Source organism: Parasteatoda tepidariorum, chromosome 8, assembly GCF_982258835.1.
Source record: "Parasteatoda tepidariorum strain Cologne lab strain chromosome 8, Ptep-v5.0, whole genome shotgun sequence".
Classification (NCBI taxonomy): Eukaryota; Metazoa; Arthropoda; class Arachnida; order Araneae; family Theridiidae; genus Parasteatoda; species Parasteatoda tepidariorum.
In genome coordinates, this window is record NC_141762.1 from 90136123 (window position 1) to 90151183 (window position 15061).

Sequence of the window (15061 nt, forward strand, 5' to 3'; positions counted from 1 at the left end):
GTCAGAGTAAATGTCTTTAACATAACAAATCAAAGAAGGGATGAGACGGTAAACAAATAAAAACAATTTAGGTCAAGGTTTGGAGTGTTTTTGTTATAGAAAAGGCAGAAATGTTTAAAGGCATTGAAAGTGTTCTTGCAAAGATGTCTATTTGTGAAAGTGGATGGTAATTGACTGCTGGTGCCGCCGCCACACTTCAGAAAAAAAATCAGGTCATTTTTTGATTGACTCCCTGAACTCTGGCCAGTCTGCAAAACTGATTAAAATGACCTAATAAGTATTTTTCAGCAACATTTGACAAAAGGAAACACATGAAAAATGTTTAAAAAAGAAAAGGAAAAAGAATGAAAAAAAAAAAATGCTGCAAAGTTGAACTAGTATCAGACAAGTTAAAAGAAATAGTTACATTTCGAACAATTTAATTTTCTGTAAATAAAATAATAAAAAAATTCTTTGCACAAACAGGTAAGCAAGTTTATGAGGAAATATGCGAAATGTCCACCTTGCATACATTTATTTAAGAACCCTAGTCAAATATTTTTTTAATATTTTATAACCGTCGTTGAACAGCCGACACAATTTTTAGGTTTACGACTACCAATGTTCAACTCCGTAGCCTTATTGTTTTGAACCAATCCAGAAGACAAAGGAACTCCTGGAGCAAGTATTTTGAGAAATTTGCCTTCGTGGAGGATTTCCTGATGGAACTAACCCGCATTTGCGTTACATTAAGAGGAAAACCATGAAAGCACTCTCACTGTTAGCCTCACGGCAAGGGGACTCCAACCCGTCATCCGCCTACCACTGAGGATATTTTACGTCAGCATTGTGGTCGGTGCAAGCCGAATGCGGAATTCGTATCTACCAGCCATCTCTGGGTTTCAACCCCGGTTCACCTCATTGGAAGGCAAACGCTCAATCCCCTGAGAAATCACAGCTCCCTAGTCAAATATGAAGTAAAACAAGGGTACGTAAATTAGCATTTATTTATTTATTATTATTTATTTTAAAAAATGCTGCTAACGGAATTTGGATTAAATAATTGAACCATAAATGCTTGGTATTATGTAACCCTCCTTTTCCCAAACTAACGTGGGTTTTTAAAAATTTTCAATTATTATACAGGGTGTTTATAAAGTCCCGGACCCATTTGATGTTTAATAACTCATAAAATAATAAAGATAGATTAAAATTAATAACATAAATGGTTAGATAGACTCAAAAAGTTTCATGACCTTTGTCAATGAACTTCCACGTGTGCCCCCTTCGTCGCACGGAGAATATCAAGTTGATAGTCAATTCGTTTCGTTTCTGTGAACCACCACAAAATCTGTGCTTTCTCTTGTGGTGTATGCATTCTCCTTAATATCCGCTCGAATAAAACATCACATAGAAAAGTACTACATAGAACAAACACATCAAAAGTAAACATAATATTGCAATAGTTGCCAAAAACAAAAGAGAGAAAAATGTAATTAATAAGCAGACGATATTTAGAAAAGCACAGATATTTAGACTGGAAAATGAAATTATTTGAAATTAACCACACGCGCAGACGATATTTACAAAAGTAAAGATATTCAAACCTGAAAAGGAAAAAAAAAAGAGTTATTCCATCAATGAATGCCATAAGTTTGTTTATATCTTCATTATTTTATGAGTTATTAAACATCATATGGGTCCAGGAATTTATAAACACCCTGTACTTAAATTTTTTTAATTAATAAAAAATTGAAGCTTTCGGATGAGTTAGGGTTAGAACTACCTCGCAAAGGTAGTTCTAACCCTAAGGGTTAGAACTACCTTTACCTTGCGAGGTAGTTCTAACCCTTAGGGTTAGAACTACCTCGCAAAGTTGAAGGAAAGCCCTCCCTCATTAGACATGGATATCAACCAATTAGACATGGATGCCACGTGCCATTGACCACAGCATTCCAGGGGGTCTACCTTTCTGCATGTAAAATGGCTTGTGCCTACGTGTGCCGCGACAGACTCCTCGGACGGGGTCAACTCCTTATCTCCCCCATCTGCTGACCAGACGAGTGGTCCTCTCGCCGTTGAAACCCCCCTTCCTCTAGCGTCCACCATGTAAAAGGGGGCGACCGCAAACGATTTGTAGCTAACAAATTATCAATTTGTAATTGTGGGATATCTATTTCACCGAGGAAAGCAAAAGCAGCCTGCCCTCAGCCTTAATGATTTTTTAAGTCCGCAAAACAAACTGTCATTTAAAATGAGAATTTTTAACAAACCTGTATTACTTGACATCAGTAACATTTTCTAAATTTTCTTTCTCCAGTTTATGGAAAAAAAAGCACTTTAAAAAAAAAAAAAAAGAAAGTTGGCGCTGTAAATGCGGGCGATTGACCGAAATATTCGCGAGGAAAATGTGATTATAAGTGCTCGAGTGTTAAGTGAGTGAATGTCAAATAACCCCGTCTGCAGTTAATCTTGTGTCAAGGACGTTACATTGAGAGCGCATTTCGTTCGCTCATCTCTTTCCAGTCAAGTGAATGAATATCTCTCAATTGAAAAACGCCCAGAGAAATAGTACGGCGCAATTTTTGTTCTATTTTCATCTGGAGAACAGAGCAAAATTGAATTACTAAAAATAATTGCAGTGTTAGTTAATTTTATAGCTAGGCCGCAATTTTTTGATCTTTTCAATTTATTTAGAGAATGAGGCAAATTAAATTACGGAAGATTAGTGCAGAGATAACTAATTTAATGGCTGAGCCGCAATTTTTGTTCCATAGAACTTAATTTAGAGAATGGGCACATTAAATTAACTGCAGTATTAATTCATTTAATGGGTCTGTAGTAAGTTTTGTTCCGTTCGTGCAATATTAGAGAATATGGCAATTTAAAATACTGAAGATAGCTGCAGTGATAGTTAATTTAATGGTTTTGCCACAATTTTTTTTTTTTGCTCATTTTATATCTAGGAACTAAGATTCATTTAATAGATCTGTCGCAATTCTTGTTCTGTTCACGCAATATTAGAGAATATGGCGAATTAAAATACTGAAGATAACTGCAGTGATAGTCAATTTAATGGTTTTGCCACAATTTTTGTTTTATTTGCTCATTTTATATCTAGGAACTAAGATTCATTTAATGGATCTGTAGTAATTCTTGTTCTGTTCGCGCACTATTAGAGAATATGGCGAATTAAAATACTGAAGATAACTGCAGTGATAGTTAATTTAATGGCTTTGCTATAATTTTTGTTTTATTTGCTCATTTTATCTATAGGAACTAAGACTCCTTTAATGGATCTGTCTTAATTTTTGTACAGGCAATATTAGAGAATATGGCGAATTGAAATACTGAAGATAACTGCAGTGATAGTTAATTTAATGGTTCTGCCACAATTTTTGCCTTCTTTGCTCATTCTATATCTAGAAACTAAGATTTATTTAATAGATCTGTCGTAATTTTTGTTCAGGCAATATTAGAGAATATGGCGAATTAAAATACTGAAGATAACTGCAGTGATAGTTAATTTAATGGTTCTGCCACAATTTTTGCCTTCTTTGCTCATTCTATATCTAGAAACTAAGATTTATTTAATAGATCTGTCGTAATTTTTGTTCAGGCAATATTAGAGAATATGGCGAATTAAAATACTGAAGATAACTGCAGTGATAGTTAATTTAATGGTTCTGCCGCAATTTTTGCCTTCTTTGTTCATTCTATATTTAGGAACTAAGACTCTTTTAATGGATCTGTCTTAATTTTTGCTCTGTTCACGCACTATTAGAGAATATGACGAATTAAAATACTGAAGATAACTGCAGTAATAATTAATTTAATGGTTCTGTCACAATTTTTGCTTTATTTCCTTATTCTAGATCTAGGAAATACGATAAACTAAATTATTAAACATAATTCCAGTGATAGTCTATTACTTTATTTAATGGACCAGTTGCAATTGTTGTTTTATTTGCTTATTCTTCGAGAAAAAGGGCGAATTAAATTAACAAAGTGAAATGCAGTTTCAGCTAATTTAATGGCTTCTGCCGCAGTTTTTGTTCTATTCGCGTATTCTAGAGAACATAGCAAATTAAATTACTTAAGATAACTATGATAGTAAATTTAATGGCTTAACAGCAATTATTGTTCTATTCTCCCATTCTAGAGAACAGAGCAAATTAAATTACAGAAGAAAATTGTAGAGAGAGTTAATTTATTAATAGGTCTGCCGTTATTTTTGTTCTATTCGTTTAATGTAGAGAATGAGACAAATAAAATTACTGAAGATAATTGCTGAGTTAGTTAATTTAATGCCTCAGAAGCAATTTTTTTAAAACTTAATCAAGAGATTAGGTTAAATTAAAATACTGAAAATATTTGCAGTGATAGTCAAGGGAAAATTTTTGTAGATACGTTAAATTGATCTCATATTTACTAGAAGTGTAAGTTTCTATGCAATTAAACAATTGTAAGAATTAAAAAAAAAAAAAAAAAAAAAAAAGAAACTTAAAAGTTCTTTTGTTTTGCAGTTCAAAAACGCCACGCGACGGTAGCTCAAGTTAGGAGGCGATCAGCGATCTAAAGAATTGGTGAAATAAAATTTAAGGCAATTGCAGTGATAGTTAATTTAAAGGCTTTATCCAAAAAAATTTATTCTATCCGTCTAATCTAGAAGATAGATAAAATTAAATTACTGAAGATAATTTCTGTGATAGTTAATTTAATGACTATCACCTCGTGTAAAGCACAGACAAAATGTAAAATTGGGGATGCCTACTAACGCTGGGTGATATCGCTATTTCATACTTGTGATATATCATCGGAATATTTCGAATTATCGTATTCAATTTTATAAATTTTCATTGCTTTTATATTAGGCAATATTTCTGTTACTCAAATAAAAGAAAAAGAAAATTCGAAATTTTTTTCAAGCAACTTGTTCTTGTTGTCGTAGGTCATTGAGGCAAAAAGTGCGATTGTTATTGCTTTCCAGTGGCGCCATCTATGACCAAGAATTCGACTTCTGTCACACACATACTTCACACCCGTTTATAGGGCGGTCCATTCATTCATCCACGGCTCGTAATTTTGACCTGAACGAGAGAACGATCTTTCTCCAATTCAGTACCCCCAGAGGTATAATTTGCTATGGGAACATGGAGGACATTGTGACCCGACAGATTTAACGTGCAATAATCACCACTTACTACACAGGAAGTCTTCAGATTAGGCTATCTCGGTTCCCTCAAACAAATTTACTAGTTATAATAATACAATATCGTATTAATAAAATAATATGAGATATTTGAAAATTACATTTTTCAAGAAGATAAATTGGGAGAAAATTTTATTTTCGCCAGACTCAAAAAGTAAAGAAAAAGGTTCTCACTTACGAAAGACACTAAAGAAGTTTTCGATGTTGAAGGAAGTTTATTAAGTAAGTATTCTAATGCAGAATGGTTCAGTGTAGTAATTCAGTGTAGAATGGTTCAGTGTAGTAATTCAGTGTAGAATGGTTCAGTGTAGTAATTCAGTGTAGAATGGTTCAGTGTAATGAATAAAAGGCCATATTTAATAACAATCAAATTTAATAATTGTTAATGACTAACGGCGTGATGGCGGAAATGTGATCAGCATTGAGCACCGACCGCCTTTATTTCCCAAACAACCCAGTCTCATCAATCTGTAATTAGGGGCCGTTCAAAAAGTACGTACATCCCGAGGGGGGGGGGAGGGGATTTGCTATTATGTACGGTTTTGTACGATGGGGAGGGGGGGGGAGGTATTATACAAAGTACGTACTTTATAAACATACACCAAATTTAAATTTGACTTTATCCTACACACTCCTTAAGTAAATATTTAATTTTATTTAAAACATAATTATTTTAATTTTTATGAAAAAGGGGGGTAGACTAATAAAATGTACGTACTCTAAGGGGGGGGGGGGAAGTAAGACCTTATGTACGGTAATGTACGAAGGGGGGAGGGGTTTGAAATTTCTCCATTTTTGTGTACGTACTTTTTGAACGGCCCCTTAGGTGATCTTCAAGTCATCGTCGGGGATCGAACCCCTTTGCTTTACGATGACTGCTCAGTGCCTGAACCAGTGCCACAGCGTTGCAGGATGCATTAGATTATGCGAATGAGAAAATCGCGATATATCGATTAATCGACCCACTTAAAACTCAATTTACAGCGACGTTTTTACTTTTTACAAGTTTCAGTGTTTCTAAATGCATAAAGATTTATCTTTTATAAAAAAGTATAGATAAATATTGCATTGCATTCCATCCGAACAGGAAGAAAAAAATGTTTTGTCTCTAAGGGGAAAAAAAAGCGCTAAGTTTCTCTCTTAAGTTTTCTGAAAAGAAATATTGTTTTATTTTGAAGTATTTATTATACTCTTATACAATAAATATAAAGCTAAATTTTTTTTTTTGTCTAAATTGTTCATATTATTCTCCATCCCGCTCTAGATTGAATATCTATTTATTTTTGTCTTAAAATCAAACATACATGAAAGGATCGCGATGAAGAATTTTCGCAAAAGTGAGAAGGGCCAGCGTACAGTGCCTCACCCTTTCCCCCCAAAAAATGAATCACCCTAAATAACTTTTGATCTAATGATCGGATCTTCAAGTTCTTGGACTAATACTTAATGGTTCGAGGGAGTTGATGCAGACGATATTTTAAGTTACGAAATCAGACACAAAAACGTACTTTCTCTGAATATGCATATCTTTTTAGCGATGGATTACTCAGGTTTAACTCTACCACTTTAAAAAAATCTTTATCAAAATTGTATAAAAAGACTAATAAATAAATGAATAAAAATGTTTCAGATCGAAAAATATAATTAAATTCCGGTAAAAAACAAATTCATCTTATTTTGAAACTTATAGTCTGCCGATAAAAACTAAACACAAACTTTATTTCAAATTTCATTTCTATACCAGAAGTTGTTACAAAAATTAACATTAGATTACAGCAAGATAAAATATTTAATCAGTAACATAATCTATAATCATGGTAAATTAAGAGACAGACAACAGTAAGTGTCAAGACCTACATATAAGAGATAAGAACTCTTGAACAGAAATTCGACACATTTATCAAGAAATTTAATCGGTCATTCAATTCTTTTTCTCGCCAAGAAAGCGGTTTGCGTAACATTTTGATAACGTTTGACCCAAGTCAAATAATAATCACACATTTATTAACGTTTTTAATAAAGAAAAAAAATGTAAAGATTTAAAGCAATTTTTTTCTCATCATATTAAAAAATCGGCCTCTGTTTTCGTGAAGTTTGAGACTATTTAATTTCGTTATCATCAGCATGATGGTGGTTTTATCATTAATTTATAATAATTTTATCATTGCGCACCAGCCGTTTTTACCAACAATCCAAGTCTGGTTGGGTTTCAAGCCACTGCCAGGAACCTAGTTCTCCGCAATGATTGCTGAGTATGTAAGACTTTGTTTTTTAAATAGATAATAATATTTTTAAATAAATAATAATAATAATAAATAAATAATAATAGTTTTAAATAAATAATAATAATATTAAATAAATAATAATAATATTAAATAAATAATAATAATTTTAAATAAATAATAATAATAAGGCTTAATAAGTCCGATTTTTATTGAAAAAAATATTTTGTAAGACCATAAATATGTAATTAGCATAACTATTCTTATTTCCACTGAGTTCATGATACTGGGATTTTTTTTATTAAAGTGGTAGTTAAAACTATAAAATATTCTCTAATTTCAAGAACAAAATCCCCACTTTCTTTCAGAATGAAATATTTCACATCATTACGAATCGGTGTTTTTGCACTATCTCCGCTGAAAATGTATTTAATAAAAAGGTTAATAAATATAGAAATGCATAACATAACAAAGTTTAGTAAATAAAAATATATAATTGTAAAAACTGAAAATTTGAAAAATATATTTTGAAATTGCATGTTCTCTATGGTAAAAAGTTGCAACTTTTTAAAAGCATTACTTTTTTTGTCATTTTAGATGTTTAGTTTAGTCGCCATGGATAGGAGGCATTGGAGGCTACGCGTGGTGGAGGCAGTCAAGGCCTGTAAGGGGCTGTCGTGCTGACGAAGAAGAAGATGTTTAGTTTATATAATAGATTAGAATATGTTGAATTGTTATATTATAATTTATGAAAAAAATAACGTAAAATTAAGTGAAATTAAAGAAATTTAAAGTAACTTTTTGAATCTGTGTTTCATAAAAAAAAACAATAATAAGGCGGCAAAAGAAAATGAGTAAAAAAAATTTAAACTCATTATTTAGTTTTTATCAGTGATTTGATTTCGTTAAATAAAAAAAACAAAGCAAAACAAAATCGAATGATAACTCTAATTAAAGATCAACCATTCAAAATTCAATAATTATTATTGGTTTGTCTCTGCTTTTTTTCTTTCTAGAATTGACGCCACTAATAAAATTAACTAAAAGAACCTTTTGTTTTGAAAAATAACACCCTTCGCTGAAAAAAAAATTAGATTTTTCTTGTTTAAAAAAAGAAACAGCTTAAAATTTAGTAATTAAGTTGAAAAGATAATTTTGCATAGGCCAAAATGTCTGTAAGTTTTTATAAAAGATAAAAGCTCCATACAATCTATTTACACAAGGAATACAAGAATGATTTTTTTTTTCCACTCAGAAACGTGCCCCCAAAAAGAAAAATAACTTTTCATCTTCGTAAAAATTCCCAACAGAAAGGCCCCAGGTAAGTTGTGGTGTTTTGGATCAGTTAACGACTGTGCTGCCATCTAGTTTTCTTTTATTCATGAAGGCGCTTTATTTCAACCAACATTACTTTCGAAAAGCTAATATAATAGTTGATTTAGTGTTATCGATCAAACAAATTAAAATATTAAATTGTAAATTTATAATATTATTATAACATTGAAAATATGAATGTGTCTAAAAAAACTGAAGCAATTGAGGGTTATTCATCAAAAATGTCACATGAATAACGATATAAATATGTTAAATACAGTATAAAAATTGAAATTTAATTTTAAAAAAAGAAGAAGAAAAAATCTCTGTGAATTATGGGATACTTTTTTAAAAAAATATTAAATTTAAGACCTTTACTCAAGGCCTTAGAGAACAAGATTTTAAGCAGTTTACCAAAAAATAGCAGTAATCAGTAATATTGTCCCTGAGAAATGCGAATAGCTAGATAAAAACATCTTATTCTGTCAGGATAGGTAATACATCCGATAATATTTATTGCTGCATCATATGAGTGAAATAATTTTTTATCTATTTTTGAGATATCAATACTTTATTCAAGGCGCCAGATGAATCTTATTGAAGAAAATAAATTAATAGTACAATTTTTTTTAAATCTTAATTTTAAGCTAGTGTTGGGTTTTAAATTATATTACACGAACATATTATCTTGTGAATTGTACTTCTCTAATTCTTAAAAAAAAAAAAAAAAAACTTTGCTCCATAACTTTAAAATTAAATTAATTCATATCGAAAATTAATTTTAATTCATATCGAAAATCCAATTCCACCAATTTTTATTCATTACTGTTCTTAATTATGAATGAATTGAAGAAACAAATGAAAGCAATAGAGATATTCATTCATTACTGTGCTTAATTATTGAATGAATTGAAGAAATAAATCCAAGCAATAGAGATATTTTATTATTGTGTTTAATTATGAATGAGTTGAAGAAACAAATAAAAGTAATAGAGATATTTATTAATTATTGTGCTTAATTATGAAGTAATGGAAGAAACAAATACAAGCAATAGAGATATATAAGCTGCTATAAACGATATATTTCAAAATGTAGCCTGTCATTATTCAGGCTGAAAAGAAAAATACAAATTTAAGTTAGCTATTCTATTTTTAAAAAGTTGGTAATAAATATTTTTGCAATAATAAATATTTATATTTATTAATATTTTATTAATATTTATTATATTTATTTTATGAATTGCAATAATAAATATTTTTGCAATTCAGTTTTTTTAGAGGGAAATTTATAATGAAAATAAATAAAATTCATTAGCTAAATTTGTTATTGAATAATTTATAAATTATTTCATAATATATCTGAAAGCTAATGTAGTAGAAAAACGGATTTTTGAAGTTAAAGAGACCGTCTAGATTGTAACTGTGCGTCGACGAACATAATCGAGCTTTTATTATTTATTTTTTTTCTTTCCTGACCTTAATTTAAACTGGTGATATTATCTCATAATATATAAGGGTGCAAGGACAATTTTTTTTCTTCCTCCAAGCACTCGGGTGTGCGAAGGTTGAATTGATTGCTTTTTGTTTTGTCTTCAGACTTTTGATGGTTATCTTTAATGGGTTAACGGCGTACGGAAAAAAAAAATTATAAAGCGCACTCAAAAGATTGAAAACAAAACAGAAAGAAGATATACGATAATCACCGAATTCAAAATTTATAAAACATATTTAAAACATGAAACATTATACACACGAACAGTAAGTGAATTTGATAATTATAAAATACATGAAAAGGTATGAAAGATCAAAACAGAATAGAAGGAAATATGAATAGAGTTAAAAAGCTTAAAATGATCAATCACTGTCAACTACCCTATTTTAAGAACAATTCTAATTATTTATCCTTGGGAATTCATCTTATTCATCGTGAATAATTCATCTTGAAAACAAGAGTTTGTCTGCGTGTGTGTATCTCTTATGGATTTACAAGTATGCAAGGAACCTGAAATTTGGACGCAAGGGTCAATTTTAGATCCCGATTCCAAATATCTTTTAAAAATTTCAATTAGTTTGTTTGAGTGGGACGTTAAAAAAAAAATTTTTCACTCATTCGTTTAACATTAGGCATTGTTATAACTGAAAAGGTAGACGATCCGGTTTGTTCAAACATTTAGAAGATAACATCAGTGAAGTTTGCTTGCTTACAGCTCTGTTTAATCAAGGAACGGAATTTACTGCACGTTCTTAGCATTCAATTATTTTTTTATTCATTATGTCAGGTAAACTAGATGATCAATATATTTAAGGGAATGCAGCGATCGTCTTCTAACAGATAACTCAGGTTCGAATCCCAATCAATTGGAATTTTGTGCTCGAATTCTGTTCAATCACAGCGTTGGCGTAAAATATCTTAGTGGTAGATGAATCAGGCGTAAAAATACCTTTGTCGTCTTGGTAAGCGTGAAAGGTATTCGTGGTTTCCCTTCTATATCGGACACAAATGTAGGTTAGTTCCATATGGTAGACGGAGCATGGTTAAAAATCCCCTTGTCGTCGGGGTAAGCATGGGAGGTTTTCGTGGTTTTAATATTATATCGTACGCAAATGCAGGTTAGTTCCATCAAAAAGTTCTCCAAGATGACTAGTTTACAGCAATACCTTTGTCTTCTGATTTGGGTTCAAAGTCACAAGGCTATGGAGTTGAACATTAATAGTCGCATACCCAAATTCAATTGGTTGCTCAACGCAGTTTATAAAATAAAAGAACAAAAGTGGATGACGTGAGAGCTACGTCACCAAATTTCTATTATCAGCATTACTATTATTAGTATTACTATTATTATACTATAGTATTACTTTCATTAGTATTACTATTATTATACTACAGTATTACTATTATTAGTACATATTTCAATTATCAATATTAGCTTATCTAAAACCATTCTTTTTAAACGCGTTTTTAAAAACTAAATAATTTTAGAGTGACATTCCAATCCTTTTAAAATTTATACTTTTAGGAAATAATAAATGAGTAATTTTCTTTAGTATTATAGCATTACTATTATTAGTATTACTATTATTATACTATAGTATTACTATTATTATTATACTGCAGTATTACTATTATTAGTATTTCAATTATTAATATTAGCTTATGTAAAACCTCGCTTTCAGAACGCGTTTCTAAAAAATAAATAATTTTAGAGTGGCATTCCAATTCTTTTAAAATTTATATTTTTAGCAAATAATAAATTATTAATTTTCTTTATAGGCGTTGCAATGCGTAGGGGGAAAAAAGGTGTCTTAAAACTAAAAAAATAGCTAAACGAAATGACACCTTTCTCTTGTATTTTAAATTTCTGGAAAATCAATTACATCTGTAATGATTTTTAAGAATTTATCACTTTTAAATTTTAATATATCGCTTATTTGGTGGAACAATGACGTAATTGATATATAATAGAAACTATCAGTTACTTCATTGTTTTCACCAATATGCAGGTCAAGGGGTAAGAACGTTTTATGTTCATTTTTTCACAAAAATGACGATTGGATTGCTGTCTGTTTCGTCGTCACGTGGAAAATAGGTTCTCCGCGAGAGTTATTACGCAGAGATGTGCTCTAGAAAAACGGTTATGTGCCTGATTCTTGCCCAAACAGGAGGACTGTTACATTATCGCCAAAGCTTAAAAACGTGGTGGGGGGGGGTAAGATCTAACAGACGGGGGCAAAGGAGTGACAAACAATAGCCATCGAGCCGTGGTTGACTCAGGGGATAGAGCGTTCGCCTTTCAATAAGGGGAACCGGGTTCGAATCCCTGTGATGGCTGGTCGATACGAATTCCGCACCGACCACAGTGCTGACGTAAAATATCCTTAGTGGTAGACGGATCATGGGATAGAGTCCCCTTGCTATCAGGCTAACCGTGGGAGGTTTTCGTGGTTTTCCTCTCCATGTAACGCAAATGCGGGTTAGTTCCATTAAAAAGTCCACCAAGGAAGGCAAATTTCTTCCAATACTTAAACCAGAAGCTCCCTTGGGTTCTGGATTGGGTTCAAAATTACAAGGCTACGGAGTTGAACATTAGTAGTTGTAAATTCAAAATTGGGTCAGCTGTTCAACGACGGATATGAAAAAAATAAAATAAAAAAAACAATAGCCATCAGCATACAGAGGGATATCATTTTCAAAAGAATACTTAACTGCTCTAGTGTTAGCATAGCATAAAGACTGCTAAATATCAAGATTTACAAAAAAAACAAAACAAAAAAAAATTGGAAAAATTGTAATGGGGAGAATTTTATGAAAACCTCCGTATTTTGAAAGTACCTCAGCATAAAGGAGGAGGAGGTTAGAAAGAAGAGGAGAGAAGAGAAGACGAAAGAAAGAGAAAGTGAAGAAAGTAATAAATGGGATCAGGGAGGAGAGGAATTTTGAGGGGGAAAAAAACAGTTCTCGTCCAATTTAGTTTTAAAATTTTATTAATATTTTTTTCAACATCAGAAAACGTCAATTTTGTTCGGAAATTTTTGGGTATTGTAAATAAACGCTTAAGACATTCGTGTACATACATATTTTACGATTTTAATAGCAATCTTGCTCCTGAAAATTCTAAAACCTTAAAACTTGCTTTCTATTTTCAGGATCATATTTTATGGACATAAACCCTTCTTCTCCCTTGATCTTCATGTGTATTAAGCATTCAGTTGATAACGCTGCCCTTTTTTTTTACTTTTTAGACTCGAAAGTACTTTTTTATTTGCAATGTGATGAGAAAAAAAAATTTAGCTTTATCGATTGATTATCTCTTTATGCACATTAAGCTCTTATTTTATTAATAAAAATACGTTATCGGGGTATAAAATAAAATACTTTTGGAGGTATAAAATACGTTATACCTCCAAAAGTTTATCTAGTTTTTGATATTTTGCATTGTGAATAATAATAGCAATAATAATAAACATTTTACGGCACTTAAAATCGGCATATCAGATATAAAAGGAAAATTGTGAATCTTGCATCATTGGAATTTGAGTCCCCCCGCCCTTAAACTTGAATCAACGTTTGATTATAAACTTCAATAAAATACAATTCCTGTCAAAGTACAATTAACTCTAAATACAATTAATTTCAGTAATTTAATGGAAAGAAGAAAAAAAAGTTTTTGAATTTCATTCCAAATCTTGCTAATAGTGTTTAATTTAATTTGCTTTTCTTTCGGTAAATTATTTTAACACTAGATTGCCCAAAGAAGGCATTTTAACTGCTTTTTAATTTCAGTTAGAAAAACAATGATATATATGGCACAGTTTCTTACAATTTCGGGACTTTTCGTACAACATATAATTTTTTTATTGTTAATATTTACTAATAACTTGTTATATAACTGTAAATAATATAAACAGTATTAATTGGACAATATAAGGTTTACACTAAGTTTCAGTCTTTCTAGTGTTAAACTTATGTTAGGGATGTTTTACGATAAAAAGTAGAACACAATTATAGGTAGGATATAAAAGTTTCAAAAATGGAAATGTACTTGTAGATATGTAATATGTTTGCAAAAAAAAGAGAGAAAAAATCTACTGTTATTTTTTATTAGAAAATTATATATTTAACATACTAAGCAACATTGCTTTCAGTTCAACATTTTTAAGCCCAGTAGCACCCCTCCATGACTCATGTTACTGAAAACTGTTTTTAAATAAAATATGAAATAAAGTTAAATAGATTGGAAAATAATAATGGTAAAAAAAGAAAAATATGCTATATGTTTTAAACAACAGCAATTTAAAAGGAATTAAAAAACATGCTAAACAAGATGAAATAATAATGCGCGGCAATGCGGAAACCCAAGAGTCCTCACAATAAACAGCTCATTTATAAGACTAGAGTAATTTTGTGGGTTGAATATGGAATTTCCGTGGGGGAGAGCAGATTCACCCGCCCATTTCTAAATAGGGGGGAACCGTCGATTTTTAGAAAAAGCTCAAAGCAAACCGCTGATGAGGTGACCTTGAACTTTGATAATCTCTCGCTACACACCCCCAAAAATGTGTACACGCACACATAAAGACCCATGAAAATAAAAATAAAAAAGTCAGGGACACACTTTCTGAGAAAAAGGACCCATTCATAAAAAAAAAACGAACGTTTTGGGATTGGCGGATTGGACTATTTTTAGCAGCTGCAGAGGCAAATGTTCGAAGAACATTTCATAATCAGATAGGGAAAGTGATTTTTTTTTTTCTTCTTTTCTTTTGAATTCCCCCCTTAAAATACCCTGGAAAGAGATTGTACGTGCAATAACGGAAGAGTCTAACTGGATGAGGA